At 33.0% G+C, this 22,361-nt stretch overlaps 1 protein-coding gene and 1 long non-coding RNA gene across 5 annotated transcripts in view; one reads left to right on the top strand and one right to left on the bottom strand.

The window, feature by feature from the left end:
* LOC143252117 (GTPase-activating Rap/Ran-GAP domain-like protein 3) overlaps positions 1-22,361 on the bottom strand; it is a 534,261-nt gene that overhangs the window by 452,795 nt on the left and 59,105 nt on the right. The window lies entirely within an intron of this gene.
* The window catches only part of LOC143252118 (uncharacterized), a 99,077-nt gene that overhangs the window by 37,866 nt on the left and 38,850 nt on the right, over positions 1-22,361 (top strand). Inside the window, exons 1-3 of one of the 4 annotated variants that reach the window (XR_013028839.1) lie at positions 10,010-10,151; positions 12,940-13,098; positions 19,492-19,628. This is a non-coding gene — a long non-coding RNA (uncharacterized LOC143252118). Of the gene's footprint in view, positions 1-10,009; positions 10,294-12,939; positions 13,099-19,491; positions 19,629-22,361 lie in introns of those variants that run through there. The other 3 variants (XR_013028837.1, XR_013028836.1, XR_013028838.1) reach the window with 3 other exon arrangements.

Genomic DNA, 22,361 nt, shown 5'->3' with positions numbered 1-22,361 from the left:
ATTAGACAAAATAAAATAATACTTCATCAGCATTAATAAGTTTCATCCACAAACCGTAGAAAACATTATACACACACACCTAGACATAAAGCAAAATCAACCAACAAAAGTAAATATATCTCATGAATCAAAAAATCACGAAACCATATACTGCTGCATACCATATGTTCCCGACATCAGCAGAAAAATAACCAACATTTGGCAAAAACTAGTAACAAAATATGACATTCCAGTTAATACCAAATTTATTCAAAAACCAGGCACAAAACTGAGGTTTATACTATGTAAAAACTACACTGACAAACACCACACCAACATTATTTATAAAATACAATGTGAAAACTGCCACGACTTCTGTATTGGAGAAACAAGTAGAAAAATGAAAACCAGATTTAAAGAACATAAAAAGTCACCTTCACACGTTTTCGAACACTGCAAGTCAAATAAACACAACATAACCATAGAAAACACTCAAATACTAAATAAAGAACCAAACATAAACAAACGCAAAATTAAAGAAGCCTTACTTATACAACAACTTAAGCCCAAAATAAACCGATACAAAGGAACACCTTTATATCTATATTAAAAAATAATATAATAAATAATAATAATAAAATAAATAATATAAAATTATATATTCAAACATCTAAGCTCGCCCTCTACATTCTGACACTCAGTTACACAACCCCTTTCAAACATGTGGTCAGCTTCCGGTCAGTTACCTCTTTCTTTCTTTGTGAACCTGACGATGACCGAAGAAGGTCGAAACGTTGTTCACTCCTCTACGTAAAAAAATTTCTCAACCCAAACGAACCGTTTTTACATATATGTTTACAAATTTAGCTGTATAATCAGTAGTGATTATATTATTTTAGTTATTGCAGTATAATAGAACATGAAACTGTTTTATTGTCCAGTGGCTGAAAGTTTTAGGTCAATATGGCTTAAAAGTCAGATATGTGCATTAGTACGACATGAAAAGTTATAATGTTGAGTACGATTAAATGCCTTGTTCGATTACAACTTGAATTTACGTTTGATTGATTACTCTGTGTATAGGTTTATACACGTGCTTGTTTATTGTGTAGTTTACATGTAAAACCGTCCAATGAATTAGCTGCGCCTTCCCTACTGCATATAATGAACCACGAATTTCAACAATATAAGCCGACAAACTAGGCAGAAAACCACTGAGAGACAAATATATATATATATATAAACGATATAGATGATTACGCTCTTTCTTGTATAATTATATGCGTACTCAAACACAGGCACGCACATACATATATTTTTACCTTTCTGTCGTGAAAAAAATTAAATTATGATATAGTCGTTTATCTTCCACTGAATTCAACGATTTCTACCACGTTTGACAAAAAAGTTCTAAAAAGTAGCCAGACTTCCTGGGGAAAAACCATTCAAGTTGGTTATTATGGCATAGAAACTATATATCTGGTGCCAACCAAAGAGCCAGCAGGCAGATAGAACTCAAACCTCGCGTCCAGCTTTATGTTGCTTTTTATTTCTATATATAAAATTTAAGCAAACCAAAAACTGTTTCTGCACATTCTTATTTTACTCTATTATAAGAATTGAAATTGATACTGTTGTGACTCGAACTATGCATAAGAAGTTCACTTAAAGCACGAGATAAGTGGAACAAACTGAAAATGATTGCTGTGATATGTAAAAAAAAAAGACTGACTGTAATTTGATGTTTAAAACTGTTAAACCGTTTTTAAGGTTATGATAGAGAACATTTTCAACAATAAATTTATTATAAATTTGAAGGAAAAATAAAGACAAAGACAGTTGTACGTTTTTTTTTTATCAAAATGTTTTTTATCAAGTCCTAAGTGCACTCAATGAAACTTATAAACTGTACTATATGGAAACTCAAACAAGAGAGCTAACAACAGAAAGAGTAAGTAATTTCAGCTCATATATGTGAGAACTTATCAATAAGTTTGAAAGACTGTCCGTCACTACGCTTGGACTAGAATACTTCTTGGTTTGGGGTACGGAGAATTTAGTTTATGAAGTTTTTGAAAAATATATATATACACATATAAGTTTCAGTTCCACTTATTATTGCTAAAACTATGAAAACTAGGTGTAAATAATTCTGGAACTTCATTACATGTTATACCTACAGCATTTTCGTAACTGGCACAATCCAATAGTTTATAAAGGGCTACAAAACCTTTCCCATTAACTACTGAACTCGAGATGTTTCTCCTTTGTCGCTTCAAGTCCAAAAGTTACTATTTCAAAATGCTGCCAGACAACACAAAATGTAAAAAAAAAACACAAACAAACTATAATAAATTATTAAGGTGTGAATAATGTAATCTACGTTATAAATGTTAATAATGTACCCTCACGATTTTGTATACAGAATTATCACTATATTTTGATTAGATTACAAACAACTTCACCAGAATTGTAATTCTTATATGAGCTTTTCTGCAACACAGGCGTGAAAGATAACAACGAAACATTACTATCTAAAAAAAATGAATATTTACAAATCAATTGATGACGTTGCGAATTTCAAAATATTTTATACAAGAAAGGAAATTTCAAAATTTTTAAGTATCTGTATTATACACTATAAACAATACAATTATAGATTAGTAGAGATGTAGGCTTGGTATGGCCAGGTAGTTAAAGCACTCAACTCGTAATCTGAGGGTTACGGGTTAGAATCCCTGTCACACCAAATATGCTCGCCCTTTCAGATGTAAGAGCGTTATAATGTGACGGTCAATCCCAATATTCGTTGATAAAAGTATAGCCCAAGAGTTGGCGGTGGGTGGTGATGACTAGGTGCCTTTCCTCTAGTCTTATACTGCTAAATTAGGGACGGCTAGCGCAGATATTCCTCGTGTTGTTTTTCACAAAATTCAAAACAAACAAACAAATCGTGGATTTGTAAAAAATATATCACTAGCCATTTTTTTACAGACATTACAAATTACCGAAATCTTCATTTGTCCATGGAGTAGCTATCAATTCTTTTCATGATTCATTTCATGTGCAAGATTTACTGACGTTACGACAGTACAAATTGCAACGTTTAGTGTTTTTTATATTACGCCATTTTATTCTGTAGAAAGTGACTGACAGATAACACACTACTGTTTAGTAGCGCGAGTGGTTAATACCGGTGACTCTTCCAAATGGTGTTCAGCAATCTTTCGGAGTAATTATTTTTCTAAAAAAATTAATCATCATCTGAATCGATCACTTTGCCCAAGTTATGACAAAACTAAAAAAAAAAAAAATGTTTTCACTTTGTGCTCGAAAATACATACATTGACCTAAATCCATAAAGAGAGAAAAAACGTCTAAGCACGGCTCTGTTTTTATCATTAGCAAATCCATTTTTATTTTTCTGCAAGGAACTTTCGACTTATATGGTGAACTGACTGTTTAAGTTTCAGGGTATTACGTGATTATAAATGTAAACAAAGGTTTAGTATATCTGACATAGATTATTACTATTTTATTATTTTTACTTCCTAGTATTTATCGTAACGTTAAAAAATCATCGAAGTGAATTTTTTAGAGTGACTTAGCCAAAAAGGAAACCTAAAATGTTTCTTTGATTTTAAATTTCGCTCAAAGCCTCACGTGGACTATCTGCTCTACCTGCCCCTAATTTAGCAGTGAAAGACCAGAAGGAAGAGAGCTAGTCATCACCACCAACCGCCAACTCTTGGGATTGACCGTTACATTATATCGTCTCAGAGCCGAAAGAGCGAACATAATTGGTGTGACGGAGATTCGAACCCTCGACTCTCAGGTTACGAGTCAAGTGCCTTAACCAGCTGGCCGAAAACTTGAAAATAAAAGTATTTAATTCAGAGAAAAGTCCTTGTATAGTTTTGACACATTATTTTACAAAGGTTATGCGTTTTAAACAACGACTTAACATATTTATATCACAAAGCAAAAATATATTTTTTGGGAGGGAAGTCTTTAACTCGTTAATTAGTGTTTACACAATTAAGTTGTATTTGACAGTTAAAAGAGTTTAATTTTTTATACTCTAGAGTGTATATTTTGTTTCTTTTTGCTGGAAAAAATTTGTTTTTGGAATTAAGCACAAAGCTTCATAATGGGCTATCTGTGCTCTGCCCACCAAGGGTATTGAAACCTGGTTCCTAGCGGTGGGAGGTCGCAGACATCCCGCTGTGCCACAAGTGGAGGGCTACAAAAAGGAGTTATTAAATCTATGAAGCGTACTATTAACAGTCTGACAGGAATGAAAAATTGCTACTCACCTGTCTGTTGTTGTATTTAATTACCAGTTTCTCTTACACGTTATTTCAATACTTGTACACATACATACCTCAATATATTTACGAATCAAGGAAACGAATGATTCATATGGATTTCAGTCTTCTATGGAAACATTTGTGTCATAATAGTATGTCCCCCCCAGTGGTACAGTGGTATGTCTGCGGACTTACACACTAAAAACCGGGTTTCGATACCCGTGGTGGAGAAAGCACAGATAGCCCATTGTGTAGCTTTGTGCTTTATTCTAAACAAACAAACATAATAGTATGGTTTATCACAAGAGTCACTGGACACAAAACCAGTAAGTGAAACTTACGTACTCCTATGCACAGGAGTAGAAAAGAATAATCATTTTTTTATTTGTTTCAACGTTTTTACTCATATCACTTGCAATAACGATTGTCAAATTACGAGTTACTTTGTGAATATATTAACGAAATTCAACTATTTTCGAGTGTTATATGTAATGGAAACTAAATTAGGTAGGTCCTGTTAGATAAGGAACTCAACTAAGATATTGTGAAAAATCACAAAATAATATCATACATTTAATAAAGAGCTATCAATTTACAAACTGAATAAACAGAAGTAAATAAAAGGATGATATTTTATGGAACGTAAATTACTTTAGTATTAAAACTTGGGCGAATGTTCCAATATATTTAAACAATATTGAATTACTATTTGAAGTTTAATATCTTATTAACACAGTTCATTTCAATTTCACGTGCACATATGCTGTCCAAGCAAATTTTATTATTTGTTACAAATATATGTATGTATATTTTTAAGCTAGAGAACAAACGCTCTAACAAGAAGATATTGCGCTAATTATGACTACATTCTTCCTCACCGGCAACTAAGTTTAAATACGCGAGGTTGGATTTTCTTTTGTTATTAGATCAGAAGCACTTCCTCTTATTTAGGTAATCACTAACAACATTCCTTTGATGATACCGGGAGAACATAGTGAAGTCTGCCACAAATATAGCTGATCTAATTAAAACTTTAAAGTTCCCACACTGAGCTCATCTGGTGCAGCTGACTGATGAAGATGGAAGTATTCATTGAGTGTTTTTGATTGATAAATAATTTAATATTAAATAAAGTTTAGATAGACAATTTTAGAAATGAAGAAATTTGAAACATCATGATTTTATGAGATCTAAATCCTTACACTTTTACTCTGCTAATCATTTAAATATTTCTCTACTTTTAGCTTCCAGGAGATCAAATTAATCTCTGTTAAACAGCATATTTTCCTGTCATTTGTATTTAGTGTAATTTTAACTTCAGGGTATTTCTTGCTTCATAAAGTGTTTAGCTTCTTCCTCAAGGACTTATTAATGAGGCATTAAATAAATAAACAACTGAAAGGCTGTAAAGAAAGATTTTTTTCATAGGAAATAACTGAAATTTGAGCTACTGATTTTAACTATGATTCTATAGATGAAATTGATACACGAATAACTTTACCTTATTAAATGCCACTGAAAATCTCGTTATTTTTGTTACAAAATCCCAAAAGATTTAGTAGTAAATTAATAAAGATTTGTAAGTACAAAGACTTCGACTCGTGGGAATACAAGGTTCCTTTGATCTATAAATCTAACATTTCTACGAATCTTTGTTTTTGTATATAAAATTGTGTGCTTAGTTTTGTACCATACCTGAAGAAGACACACTGTTGAAATATGGTAATATATCTTATACAATCATTATAATTGTGCTTACTACAGTACTAGCATAATGTGTTACCTCTTCAAGACCGTGTTCAACATGTATATACATATATACACACACACACATATATTACAATTATAAAAGTACTTGAAGAAAGAAATTAACGTTTATTTTCTCACTGAAGAACGTAAATCAATAAAACTGTGTCGAACTTCCAGTAAGAATTCAGGTGAACGTGTGTTATTCAGATGGAAAGCTTCAGACTATTTCCAACGAAACTCTGGGGATTCGAACTTTGAAATATTGATTTCTATATCTGTACTCACTAAATACTAACTTAAAAATATTTCAATTTGAAAACAGTTCCACACATTTTAGAGTATATGAGCATTAACAGCAATAAGCACCACAGAATCGCATTTTCACGAGTTATTATTGTATAACTTTGTATATTTCTTAGTTTGTGTGCAATATGCTCAAAGCACTGATGTTCTAAAAATTCAGTGCTCCTTATTTTTTATTTTCTAACGTAAGTTGCCTGTGCTGTGACATATTTTCAACAATATTTTGCAAAACATTTTAGCTGGATCAGTTATTCGTATGTCATTCAGGAAGTGTGTGTTCTTTTTCTATAACATAGTGCCTATCATTAACTGCTTATGTTACACACGTAACTAATTATTTAAACATTAATCAAATATGTTTCGTAAATGTTTATATCAAATGAATAAAACAGTGTGTGTGTTTTTCTTATAACAAAGCCACATCAGGCTATCTGCTGAGCCACTGATGGGGGTTGAACTCCTGATTTTAGTGTTGTAAATACGTAGACTTTTACCGCTGTACTAGCGCAGGTTATGAATCAAGGAACAAAACAAAATCTTTGACGAAACGTGTATACGTATTAGTTATGCAAATTATATATGTAGATGTATATACATACACAGCCACACATATACATATTTAAATATGGACAATAGTGGTATTTTCGTTCGTGCCTAAATGATTGCACCTTCAAGAAGTTAGACTATGGATGTAACTTTACGAGTTATACACACCCACACACAAACACACATATACATATTTAAATTCAACGTTTACTGGTTTGCATACTAGGTGTGTTTTTTTTACTATAGTTTCTCGAATGTTTTAGTAAGTGTTGAACTATAAAAACTATAAAAAATACATTCTTAAAATTTTCATAAACAATTATATTAAAAATATTTATCGTGAATACATTGATAATAATTGAGTATTCATTATTTTATGGAAATAAGTTCGAAGAAAATGTTTATGTTTTCAGCGGACAAAAAACCCAGATGACTATGAATTATTTTACTATCATGAAATAAGGAATAAATGTTTCCGTTTGAAGCATATCTTAAGAATAGAGATTTCTTGTCATTATTTACTTTATCGATTGACAAATGATCTTCCTTTATGTGAGTAACAACTTTGAAATAAGTAAGGTTGTCAAGTGTGTGAAATGGTGCTCCTTCTGAGAACCCTTGTATATATATCAACTGATGCGTATTTAGTTATCATAGACCACATGGGTGGATGATGTACACACCACGTCTTGAATCTGCCCATTAACTCATTCTCATCTCCTGTTGAATATTTATGTTGTCGAAACTCATTCGTGTTGCTGTTAAAGCTTAACAAATTACCTCTAAGCATTCACCAGATGTCGTTGCAGAGTTACTAGCATAAGTTGGACTTAACGTTCATCTTATGGATTCTGAAAAACTAATAACAATAAACTTCTAAACATACTGAGAACGTTTCTCAAAACCGTAATAAACTTAGACAAATTAATGCTAAGCTTGAGCTATAGAAGTTACACGTAACTCATGACGAAAAATAAAACAAACAAACATTTTTTAATCATCGTTCTAGCATTAGAGGGGAAGAAAACTGGCAGAGGGAATACGACTTTCAGTTTGCAGACATGTTAAACTAAAACCCTGGTTTCACATTATGCCATATAACTCATAATTATAAAGAGCATATACGACAAAGTAGTTCCAATTAAAAACGTGTAGTAAAAACTAGTTCTGTATTACAAAGTTTTATTGGGCTTGATTGTCATTACAATATACATGATATCATTCCCGCTATGTTGACTAACTGAAGGTACAAAATGTTGTGCACTGAAATCTATCGAACCTATTTAATTAAATTTAAATATTAATAATATATTTATGACACAGAGAACAGATTTCTAATATAAACAAAACCACGTTTAACCATTTCTTGAAATGCATTCGTTTAAAACTGCCTTAAACAGGCTTCAATAAGCATATAAAAGGAACAAAGTATATGTGTTAAAATGCTTTGTGTTGTACTCTTTTAATGTAAGGCATATTTAAAATATTGATGTACTCGTTCATTCAAGGTTCACTTGATCTCTTGAACGTTAGAATTTAGAAATCCCACGTAAAGGTAGCGTTCATTTAACACTCAGGTAGCCTCGGTTCTTGTCACATATTTAATGAATTTGGCTCAGTAACACGCCTCTGAAATAAATAATTAACTGCTTTCAAAGAGTTTGTTTTTTGGAATATCAAGCGCTTTAAACAGTATAGTTTATTTGTTTGTCACACCAAACATGCTCGCCCTTTCAATCGTGTGGACGTTATAATATAACTATCAACCCCATAATTCGTTGGAAAAGAGTAGCCCAAGAGTTGGCGGTGGGTACTAATGACTAGCTGCCTTCCCTCTAGTCTTTCACTGCTAAATTAGAGACGTTTAGCGAAGATAATCCTCGTGTTTGTTTGTAAGAAATTGAAAACAAACCATGATAGTGATGTTGTATTATTATTACTGGCATTTACTTTAATAAAAGTTGTCTCGTTAATATTAAATATGTTATAAATACGTAGAGGGCAACAATGTTTTACAGTTAACTTTTATTTTGATAAAAGTTTTCCATAAATATATTGTAAGTGTCACACGCTTACGTAGAATAGAACTTTTATTTTGTTATGAATGGACTGACTTTAACAAGTAATAACAGAAGTATATCAAAGATTGTACACTAACTTGTATGAAGAGTGATTTAATCTACAGGATATTATGCTGTCGTATATAAACTGTCCAATCTATAAAATGGACCATACTGGTATTTCTGTACGTGCCTAAATGATTGTACCTTCAAGAAGGTAAACTATGGATGTAACTTTACGAGTTATATTTAAATGGCAAGTTTGTAAGTTTTACACTGAAGTTAGTATAATGGAGTTAACAGCTTATTTGTGTTGTAAACATGCAGGATTTATAAATTGGGAAGGAAAATTGCGTTGTCTTCAGTGATAAGAAACTTGAAAGATACTACAATATAATTTATAGGTTATTTGTCTCTTTTGTACAAACAAAGAAAACTTGTTTTGGTTAAACCTTCATATAAATAAACATTTAAATATTCTTTAATATGTGACACTTTACAAGTCTTGATTTGTATATTGAAAATTAGTTTTAAACTGTGAGTGAAGTGCACGACTGATTTACTTTTTGTATAATTTCTAAAATAAAGACAACTGTGAGGTGAATTTTGTAAGGTGGATATTAATTAAAGTTCATTATTATACAATTATTTTAGTAACTGTTGTTTTCTGTTACAAACACTGAATTGCTATTAAAACTTTAATCATTTGGTTAATGGGCTAACAACATAGTAATGCCAAATAATCCTATGGGATTTTTCCTCCAAGTCTCTCACTGACTGACTTTATATCTGATACTTTAGTTTTACACTATTTAGTTTAACACTACATTGCAATGCACTACAAATCGCATCGTCAATCCAGATCTGGTCTTTTATAACTTTTTTATCTTTAAAGAGCCACATGTTAGTAAATGTGTGTTAAGGTTTGGTGACATCAATATGTCAAAGGATCTTTCTTACCGTGAAGTAATGTTAAACAGATGTAAGTTTGTTTGTATCGTGAACGTTTTATAGAAATAACATGTTTCATTCTGGACAGTCTGAAAGCTCTGTTATTTTAAATAGTAACGTAGGGTTATGCATGAGTTGTGAAATATTGTCCTAGAGAACATTGAAAGAAGTTATGTATTTCATACTTTCGTAAGATTTGTGTGCGTTTGGAGGCGATAAACGCCTGTATAGATTTCTAACGGATGAATAACTAGTAAGTCTTTTATTTATTTGTTTTTAGTCAAGCACTAAGCTACTCAATGGGCTATCTGTGCTTTACCTAACACGGGTGTCGAAATCCGGTTTCTAGTGTTCTAATTCCGCAGATATGCAGGTATGCCACTGGGGTAAAAGTAGTAAGTCACTCATTTATCATATTTAGTTGTAGCAAACTGTATTATTTAGTGCAGATGTTTTGTTTGTTTGTTTTGAATTTCGCGCATAGCTACTCGAGGGCTCTCTGCGCTAGCCGTCCCTAATTTAGCAGTATAAGACTAGAGGGAAGATAACTAGTCATCACCACCCACCACCGACTCTTGGGCTACACTTTTATCAACGAATAGTAGGATTGATCGTACATTATAACGCCCTCACGGCTGAAAGGGATAGCATGTTTGGTATAACGGAGATTAGAACACGGGACTCTTGGATTACGAGTCGAGTGTCTTAACCACCTGGCCATGCCAGGCCTAGTACAGATGTTAAAATAGTAGTTTTAGTGCATACTTACATATCTGTCTATCTGTAACTTTTATTTGTAATTAAAGTAACTACTTCTTTACTATGTGGTTTTTGCTAGCTCTCCTCATTAAAAAGATTTAATATTTTAAATAAGTTATTTCATTATAAACTGAAAATATTTAAATATTTTTAATAAATAACTATTATCCATTAAATATTTCTTCTTTATGTTTGTTTTTTGTTTGTTTGTTTTTGAATTTCGCGCAAAGCTACTCGAGGACTATATGCGCTAGCCGTCCCTAATTTAGCAGTGTATGACTAGAGGGAAGGTAGCTAGTCATCACCGCCCACCGCCAACTCTTGGGCTACTCTTTTAGTGACAAATAGTGGAACCGACCGTAAAATTATCACGCCTCCAAGGCAGAAAGAGCGAGCATGTTTGGCGCAACGGGGATATGAGCCCGCGACCCTCGGATTACGAGTCACATGCCTTAACACGCTTTGCCATGTCGGGCCCACTTCTTTATGTGCTCTTCACACAAAATGTTGCATGCATGCACTTAGATAAGTATTTGTTTGTTTTGAATTTCACACCAGGCTACACGAGAGCTATCTGTGCTATCTGCCTCTAATTTATCAGTGTAAGACTAAAGGGAGGGCAACTAATCATTACCAACCACCGCCAACACTTGAAATACTTTTTACCAACGAATAGTGGAATTGACTGTCACAATATAATGCTCCCACAGCTAAAAGAGCGAGCATGTTTTGTGTAACAGAGATTCAAACCCGCGACCATCAAGCTACGAATGGACCATGTTGGGCCAGTTCCTCAGGGTGTACTTGGTATTAGTGCAAACGTTAAGGTTTCTGGGTTATTTCCTCTTGAACGTGCATGTATGTTTCTATGGCTTTTTGTGATTTCTACTAATAACTAGGCTAACGTTCCTCATTAAAAACATGTGCTTGAGCACACGCACGGGAATAAAATAAGTAATAATACCCAGGTGCAATCCTCAGGGTGCACTTAGCAAGGCTGCAAAATTTTATATGTCTAGACGTTTTTCTCTTGAAGCTGTGGGAGTCACATTTCTTTTGTGTGTCGTTTTTCATAAAAAAAAAAAAGACGCGCGCGTATGTACATAGATAAGTAATAATACCCAGGTGAAAACACTCACGGTTCACTTAGCGTGGAGCAAAATTTCAAGTTTCAAGATTCTTTGCTGTTGGTGCCATAGCAATCACATAAAATTTCTATGTGGGTTTTCGCTAACTTGCCTCAGGAAAAGGTACGCTTGTACATGCCCGCATACATAAATAATAATACATAGATGCACTTCCTCAGGGTTTACTTGTTATGGGTGCACAATTTCAGGTCTTTAAATTTTTCTTTTTTGGGGTTATGGCAGTCACACACACGCAGAAGTACAGATCCACAGACATGCCCTTTTACTTTTCAAAAAAGTTTAACAGTATACTCATTTTGTACAGAAGTTTAAATTATAATAAATTCAAACCAAAGAAATAAATTAGTTGTATAGAGCTGTTACAAGAGCCAAAACAATGTGAATTAGACTATAACAACAGAAATGTACGCGGATAAAATAAATATTTGAGTGTTTTGCATGGTGTTTTGTCTATAAATAAACCATTATTATATGAAGGCTTATAGTAATTATTTATATTTCGAAAGGGCTTTTAACATGCAAATTGTACAGCTTTCAAAATTATTATCTCCATTGCTTTGTTTGGAATATAACCTGTAAATAAGAAAATTCAACGAATGTTGGCAATTTATGGGATGCATTGGGCGCACTTTATCCATTTTGAAAGTGCTTGTGAATAATGGCCAAATCATAGCTATTTTGGGCTAGGTTTTAAAGATTTAGATGAACGTAACATTATGGTTATTAAATTATCTGCACTCCTAAATGCTCATGAACATCGAGAGATCTTAAGTAAAGACGTTCTTGGCATCATGATAAAGCAGTTTTAGTTAGCAGGGTAATTGTTTTAGATCAAAATGATAATTTCAGGCTCAAAGCACACGTAACTCGTACTTAATTTTATAGTAAAATACAAGTTAAATGTGTTGGTCTGGTCTACATAATCTTAAATGTTAAATCTATATAGAACTTCATACATTTCTAGCTTAGCAGTATATAAACGACTACTGAAGAATCGTGAGTGATGTTTATAACACTATCTTTGAATATTTATACAGTTTAACGCATACGAAATGTTGGTAAAATATGAACTGTGCTATCTTTGTAGCCGATTCAGGATAAACTAAAAGCGTTTATGTCTATTTATATACATAGCTTGGCATGGCCTGATGATTAGGATGCTTGACTCTCAATTTGTGGGCCGCAGGCTCGAATCCCGCCATCAAACGTATTCCTCCTGTCAGCCACGCGAATGTTATGATCTAACTGTCAATCCCACTTTTTGGATGGTAAAAAGAAGCCCAGAAGTTTGCGGTAAGTGGCATTGACTCATTATAAATTGAGTACGACTACATACAAACTTTGGGTAAAATTCAAGGAACAATCTACTTATATTCCTCTAAAAGAGATGACTGTTATTGTCTCTTCAGCGAGCTCTAAGAGTTGTTGACAAAAAGCTTGTAATGAAATATCTAAATTTGATGAATTGTCTAGCTAGGTTTAACTTACTGTTAACTTAAGCCTTATTGTAAGTAATTATATAAATACATATAGCCTTTGCATAAAGAAAGTTAAACATTTTGTATGCTAAGTTTGTAAACTGTAGCATTTTTGAAACAATTTATATACTCTGTCTATAGTTTTAGTTTACCAATATGCTAAGTTTTTACAATAATTCTAATGCTAAACTAACGTATTTTATCGTATCTTTTACGCTTCATGCTGAAAAATAAATAATAAAGATTCGCAGTAGTTACAGAGCGATGCACACGTTTGATAATGGCAGGTATGTTATACAACCAACATCAGCCAGGAGGTTAGAAAAGCTTTTCAACCTGAATTGCCCTATGTATATATTTGCTTTCTGTAGAGACGTTGTAGTTTTTATCTTTTGATACATTATGGTATGATAGAACTTCTAAGGAACACTCATTATCTTATGGTCTGACTTTTATAGCTAATGCATATTATTTGAAGTGACAGTTAATAGGTACATTATACATTTTGTATACGAGCATTTGCACTCTTACCTTATAACTGTCAGCTTTATTTTGCGTTTTTTGGGGGAAGAAATAAAAACTATTCTATTGTGTTGTGGGCTTAATAGATATTGGAAACTTGACTGCATTCCTATCATCAGAGCATTCAAATTCTTTCACATTCTGTTTTTATTATACTAAATGAAATTGTTTTTATTTGTAAGTGCGAAGGGAATGTGTGCAACACTTCTCTCTAATATAAAAACAGCACACTTTTGGACCATGTTTTATTGGTTCGAACGAATGATTTTTTAAACTCACTCCTTCATTAGTGGTAAAAGCTAGTCTGGTAGCTTGAAAAGATTGTGGCATATACTTGTAGTTAACTGGATCGTACATGTTGGTAAGATTACTTATTTATGGAACACGGATGAAACGTGTATCTGAAAGAATTGCAAGTATCGTACGTAATGCACTTATTTCTTTCAGTGTGGTTAGATAACATTAACAACGGAATGTAAATATATTAGATTGAAACGTTGAGAAAAATCCCTAAGAAATTATGTTACATTCTATATATAAAACAGTTCAAACATTGTAGCATTACCCTTAACAGTGCAAAAGAAACAAAATATAAACACCTTTAACAAGATAGATCTAAAGTTACAAAAGAAGAAAACGATTGTTTTAATAATTTCTGTTCCTTTAATTCAAACAACTCCCAGTGTATACCTGCAACAAATATGGAAATAAGGAATGGCTACTTACTCTGTTTGGCTCGGCATGGCCAGGTAGTTAGGGTGATCGACTTGTAATCTGAGGGTCGTGGGTTCGAATCTCCGTCACACCAAACACACTCGCTCTTTCAGCCATGGGTACGTTATAATTTTAAGGTCAATTCCACTATTCATTGGTAAAGGAGTATTCCAACAGTTGGTTGTGGGTGGTGATGACTAGCTCCCTTACCTTTAGTCTTACATTGCTAAATTAGGTACGGCTATCGCACATAGCCTTCATATAGCTTTGTGCGAAATTCAAAACAAACGAACAGGTCTAAAAGCAGAATTATTCTTCTTTATTACGAAGAAAAAGTAGAGCGTAACGATCATCGTTGTTGATGTTATTTGTTTCAAAGTTTTCGTCTAATATTTTATTTAACGTAACGGTTTAGCCTATACCCTACGCCATTAATAACCTCTAACTGCAGAAGAAAGTAATGCAGCTGTACTACATTAAAATTCATCCTCTGGCTAATGATCTGATCTGTTTCAAAACAAAGGGTGAGTAGAGTTGCAACTATCCAACTCCCTATAGGAGAAAGTGCTGTGTTGCTACGATTCAAATCACGTTGGCATGGCATGGCCATGTGGTTAGGGCATTCGACTCGTAACCTCAGGGTCGCGGGTTCGAATCCCCGTCACACCCCAAATACTCGCCCTTTCTGCTGTGAGGGCGCTATAATATGACGGTCAATAGCGGTATTCATTGGTAAAATAGTAGCCCAAGAGTTGGCGGTGGGTGGTGATGAATAGCTGTTTTTCCTCTAGTCTTACACTGCTAAACTACGGACGACTAGCGCAGATAGCCCTCGAGTAGCTTTGCGCAAAATTCAAACAAACAAAGAAAGAAATCACGTAAAGCCACTCTTGTTATTGAAGAGTCAGACGATAGTTTTCCATGTTGTGATGTCACAAAAACAGCTGTACAAATATTTGTTATTTAAAAATCTGTAAATACCATTAGTTTGGTTCAAAAGCTATTATACTTGGATAAATTATGCACAATACAAATAAAAGCGGTTAACATGAACAGCTACGTCAACAATGTTTCATTGGCGCAACGTTCTTCCAAAATAGTATTCCATGCAACTACTTATTTTAGTGCATATTTGGTGAGTTTTTTATCTGACTTGTGCAATATGATTCAAATTCATGTAGATCGTTTAGATACACAAGCACGCGTAAGAACAAGTAACACTGTTGTCATATAAAAAGTTCTCGACGCCTGAAACACAATGCATTGTATCTCAGATTACAGCATGTAATCGAAGTTAAAAGAGAATTCATATGATATTTTCGTCACTGGTCCATAAAAACTGTTTCGGTTACGAAAAATAAAAAAAAAAGAAATATAATAAGTAAGTTACCCAACTCAAAGCACTCAAATATATGATTCATCGTCAGAAATTATGCTCTCAAATTATAGAGTAATGCGTATAATTCTTTAGTAAAGTAAGTTTCATAAATTATTGCGGTAAAACATATCATTCGTTGGCATGGGTTAGTTTTGCAAATCAAAGTTTTAAAACATATACATAAGTTTAAAAAAAGGTTTCATTAGTTTGTCAATCTGGAAATATTTCAATTAAGTTTTAATTGATTTTACATATTTTTTTGTCACGAACTGTGTATATCATTCGTTAAGTAGTAGGAGCTAATCCTATTTCGTTACGAACTGTGTATATCATTCGTTAAGTAGTAGGAGCTAATCCTATTTCGTTACGAACTGTGTATATCATTCGTTAAGTAGTAGGAGCTAATCCTATTTCGTTACGAACTGTGTATATCATTCGTTAAGTAGTAGGAGCTAATCCTATTTCGTTACGAACTGTGTATATCATTCGTTAAGTAGTAGGAGCTAATCCTATTTCGTTTTGATAAACGCACCAGTTTTCTTTTTCGATACCGTTAATCAGAGATCAAGCACGCTGTAATAGTGAGTATTGCTTGGTAGCCTTCTGTCTGTACATAGTAACTCCGAAATGCGTCAAGGAATTCAAACACATTCAATTATCAGACATAAAAGTCAGTTGACGACCATGGACGTAAAAGCAGGAACTCCTCTTTAAATAATTAATCTGGCTTCTCCAACGGAAGCATTTAGGTGTGAGTTATCACAACTAATTTCATTTCTCTAGACATTACAAGAAGGCCTAATCCTGAATTAAAATGAAATCAGCCAGCATATATATATATATATACAGTACTCTCTATATACTGTACTCTATATTTGAGATTCCAATTGTTTTTCGTTATTTATTTTTTTTTTCAGTTTTTTGATAAAATTACTTTCGTCGAGAATCATATTATTGGAATAAATGTAGAATAATTTGGAACAAATCGTTAGAAATGAATAACATCTTAGAAACTGTTTCATATATATATATATATATATATAAAACTTACATGCAAATTAAGTGATTAAAAAGTATAACGTATATATGTGCTATATACCTACTTCGTTTTGATTGTTGTTAAATGACAATTTATTTATCGTAATGGTATGGATGAACATTTTACTTGTAAAATTATTATCTAAGTAATGCGCATTACTATATACAGTGTGATAACATAGAGCACTTGAGAACTTATAGGGCGAACCATGTAAAAGGTGCGCCAATATCTAGCACACATGCATAAGAATCAGCCAGACATCCCCAGGGGCATAGGGTGCTCGCAGTCTGAGGATCGAGAGTTCGAATCCCGTTCCGCCAAACATGCTTGCCTTTTAAGCCGTGCGGACGTTATAATGGAACGGTCAACCATCTTATTATTATTCTGCTAAAGTAGGGACGGCTAGCCCTGTTAGCCCTCGTGTAGATTTGCACGATCTTAATAAAAATAAACAAACAAGCATAATAATCTTTTTAATATATCCCATAATTTCTAGAAATGAAGTAACATTATGGTAACTGTTTCTCGCCGTCAATATTTTATTACTGCATAAATCATGATAATATAATAGTACTGTTTGTTTGTTTTTTAATTTCGCTCAAAGCTACTCGTGGGCTATCTGCGCTAGCCGTCCCTAATTTAGAAGTGTGAGACTAGAGGGAGGGCAGCTAGTCATCACCACCCACCGCCTACTCTTGGGCTACTCTTTTACCAACGAATTGTGGGATTGATCGTCATATTATAACGCCCCCACGGCTGAAAGGGCGAGCATGTTTGGCGTGACGGGGATTCGAACCCGCGACCCTCAGATTACGAGTCGAACGCCTTAACCCACTTGGCCAAGCCAGGCCATATAATAGTACTGAATATTGTAGCACGTAGGAAGGGTTTCTAGGTTTTAATGTGATCTTTAGAAAACTCCCATAATTAGCAGTCAACATGGGTGAGGTCAGAGAATCTTAATGGCCAGATACGACATTAATGGCCGCAATGAACATTTTAGCCAATCTGCTAGTAACAAAGGTAACAAGAACTGTACATAGTCAACATAGATTGGTGGTCGTGTAGTAGTACACCTAAATGGTGCTTTAGTTGTAACTAACCTCTCGTTACAGCACCATGAATTGTTCATTTGCTGTGCTTTCCAAGTATAGTGACAGAATAATGGTTATTTCTAGTCCCTGTGCTTATATTCACCTGTTTAATTTGCCTGTGTGTCATGTCTAATATGAATTCTATGCATCGTTATGTAAGTAAGCAAATTAATTTGTACGATGTCCTACATACTTTCCATGTATTTTATTCCAACTAATATGAACGGAACTACCTGCCGACGTAATACTGAAGCTAATTAATATTTTATTAGATCACATGAAACAATGGTGTTGTTAAGATACGGTAGATATAGGAAACATCATACTTGGTTATAGTTTATTGAAATGATGCATATGGTCTACAACGTGATTAGGAGATATTGATATAGGATTGCGATGAGACATATAACGTTCATATAAATTTAGAATATGCACAATCGATTTAGATTTGCTAAACTTGCTAGACAAAGAATCTAACTGAAATCACTGTTATCGCCTTCGAAACTATTTCAGACAATGTAAGCATGATAAGTTATTACAATATTGACTCAGAAAGAATATACCCATTATTACGGAACTGGATCAGTGTGGGATTAACAGAAACCCTGGCACAGACCATGAATATCAATGACGTTTCTAAAGAGATCCAGTATTCTGTCAAAAATATACATCTTCCAATTAATTAGAACTTTCGTAATAACATAATTAGAACCATATGACTCATACTATTTTCTCACTTATTCTCACTCTGTCTTTATTCCAAACAAGACAAAGATAAAAAAAAGATATAACCATCAGATTACAGCACACAGTGTGTTTCATTCTTTTTTACAGTTTACACTCTAGACATTGCTGAAATGATGTTTTTGTGTTTTACTCCGAGATAATTGTTTGTTTTTGAATTTCGCGCAAAGCTACTCGAGGGCTATCTGCGCTAGCCGTCCCTAATTTAGCAGTGTAAGACTAGAGGGAAGGCAGATAGTCATCACCACCCACCGCAACTCTTGGGCTACTCTTTTACCAACGTGGGATTGACCGTCACAATTTAATGCTCCCACGTCTGGGAGGGCGAGCATGTTTGATGCGACCAGGATTCGAACCCGCGACTCTCGGATTACGAGTCGAACGCCTTAATGCGCTTGGCCACTCCGGGCCGTGCATCCGAGATAAGCAATCATTCTTTGACTTTAATTCTTCTGCTCTTACATAGCAGATAATAAATATTATAATAATATTAATAATATAATAATAATAAATAAATATTGCTATGTCCTTCTTACGATGTGGCTGGAAATAGCCAAAATATGGTTAAATCTAAGGAAATCGATAATTTCAGAGTAGTTTTTTGTGTGTCTTGGTTGTTTGTATACTCTCTTTTAATATCTACTATTGATAGATACTGATAGCAGATGTATTCAAACAGCCGGTCAATAACACGGTCTTTCATAATACTCTTTTCAGATAGGCACTGACTATCATTTCCCTTTTAAGGTTACAGGAATCCTTGAACAAATTGAAACCAGCAGTGATACGATCACGTTTCTTTACTTTCGGTAATCAACAAACCCATTCATGCGCCATCTATCCTGTGTATTTTAGACAAACAAATAAATAAAATGTTTTACAAGTGTATCTGTGTTAGTCCTAGTGGTATACACAATTAGTAAGCGTTGCTGTATAATTTAGTTCAACTAATAGGTTACTGTATTTATTAAGGAAATGAGTTCTCTTTCTTGGATATTTTATTATTTCATATAATTTTCATTTTCTAGAGACTATAAGGATAAATGGTTTATCTAATTTAAAATTAAAATTAGACAAAGTAAACTTATATTGCCATTCGTAAAATAAATTACGTCATTTGGTGCATACACGTAATACCTGCGACAGTTGTATTCATACACCAAGTTCGTTTTTAGACAAAGCTAGACATTTTTCCCGTTTGATATATAATTAAAAATAATATCGAAGCGATCGGCTTGTATAATTTATGATATACATTTAATTGTTTTGTTAGGTTCACCAATATTTTATTAAAACATGCATCTTTATAAAAGGTATATTAAATTTTTGTTTAACTGCGAGTAAACGCTTTCCAGCTTTTTAATAAATAAAGAGGTTTAAAAAATGCAGGCTGCATTTAAATTATTTATTGTTTGGAATAACGAAAAAATAATAAAACAGATAACAAATACATCTTTATTTCTATATGTTTAAAGGTGAATAGACCTGAATTGATTCTTATTGATGAATATGATTCGCTCCAAACATGTTCGCCCTTTCAGCCGTGGGGGCCTTATAATGTTACGATCAATCCCACTATTCGTTTTTAAAAGAGTAGCCCAAGAGTTGGCGGTGGGTGCTAATGACTAGCTGCTTTCACTCTGGTCTGTCACTGCTAAATCAGGGACGGCTAGCGCAGATATTCCTCGTGTTGTTTTTCGCAAAATTCATAAACAAAACAAAGACTGCGTTGTTTTAAACAACAATGTTATAAGTCTTATAAGCCAACCCAGAAAAAACTTAAATTTATACCTTCGCTATTATAATGAATGAATGAAGCTGATAAATGTGCAACACAGATACCAAATATGAAAACAGAATATCCAGTAAAACTTGTAATACTTGATAAGCAAATGTTATTTACGTTTTACTTCTAACGAAGAAAAAAAATTTGTGAACTTTTACAGTTCTGTGTAAACATCATTGAAATAAGCGATTGTTAGGTGATGATAATATACTACTCTTAAAAGCTTACTAATATTCTTAAGTTGTATTTTATGTGAATTATATATTTTTTATGAACAGTATTTCAATAACTGAAGATCATGAGCCATGTTTGGAAAAGTTAAAAACACATAAATGTATACTGAAATATCAATGGGACGGCTAAGCCTTATGGAAGCTTAAAGAATAGGATGTTTTTATTTCCCATGCACTATAAACATTGTAAAATATATTAAAAATATAGGTAATGATATTTCATTGTTTTAATTGAAATCACGATAACCTGCAAATGAACCAACGGATTTACAATTAACAGTAAAAAGATGGTTTCGCCCTTCTCAAACAATTATGAATGTTATTTAGACTTAACATGAGGTTGTTTTCAACTTCAAAATAAATAATGATAAACGAAGAGTTTGCAGATAAGTCCTATAGAAATCATGACAAGTTCAATGAAGTAAGGAAAGCTGTTTTCGTTTGAGATGAAACAAACAAACAAATATTTAGAGAATATAGAAGTTAAAGGAAATGTATTAGGAAGAATAAGTAACTTTCCTAACGCTAGATTATTGTGAATTATATTTACACATAAGTTGAAATGTAAATCATTATATTAGCTTTCCTGTAAAGAGTAGTTTCTTCATGATTTAGCTTTTATCAGCATTATGTGAAGAAGACAAACAAAGTTGAGTTAAAGAAAAAAAGCAAAGTTTTCGTTTTTGGAACCTCTATGATGTTTTAATCAAACGTTGTTGATTGCAACTTACACTTTAATTATAAAGAAACAAAATTTTAACTTGATAATGTAGTTATGTTTAGAAGAGTGTTGCGGAATAAACATAGTGCCATCTGTTGTTGAAATGATACACAACTTTTCAACATTAGAACCTCATTTTTGACACAGATTCTACCACAGTATGAATAAAATAACAAACTTTGTAAATTGAATAACTACTTTTGAATCATATTCAAATACGTTTAGTTACTCTATTTTGCTTCACAGAATTTGTTTACTTGGACCAAAGTCAAATCGAAGTATTTGTCTGTCCATTGAGCAATGTGTATCTCAATGAGTGACTGTCGATCCAAGTATATTACTTGGCAAAACGTCTTCATATTCTTGTTGTATAACTACTGTTTATATTTGTATATAAATATATATTCTAACAAACTCAAAGATGTTGTATAAATTAAAAGATTCACAGGATACAGGTTATAATGTGGACTATAAAATGTACCCCGAGTTCTGGAGGTAACTGGTTAAGTAGGATCCTCATTGAGGTTGGGATACACAATCTATCACTCTTAATCTCCGTTTGTCAATCTCGCATGAAGAAATTCATGAAAACAAAATCATTAAAAGAAATATAAATTTTATGTATTTAAGAAACGATTGAAATTATCCCGTATAAAATTAATTAAATACCGTATATATTTTTGGTTTAATAAGTTAAAAATAATATAAAAAATGTGCAAAAAATATATTATAGTCCCCACTGATAAAGCTAATTGCAATTTTGATTTTATTTGTAAAAGTGTTTTCATTAATTATTATAAATGAAATCCATCGTACACAAACATTTATATTCATTAAAAAATCTAAA

Source organism: Tachypleus tridentatus, chromosome 6 (genome assembly GCF_004210375.1).
Source record: "Tachypleus tridentatus isolate NWPU-2018 chromosome 6, ASM421037v1, whole genome shotgun sequence".
NCBI lineage: Eukaryota > Metazoa > Arthropoda > Merostomata > Xiphosura > Limulidae > Tachypleus > Tachypleus tridentatus.
The sequence above is the reverse complement of the archived record's forward strand: the minus strand, read 5'-3'. Positions and strand labels throughout refer to the sequence as shown.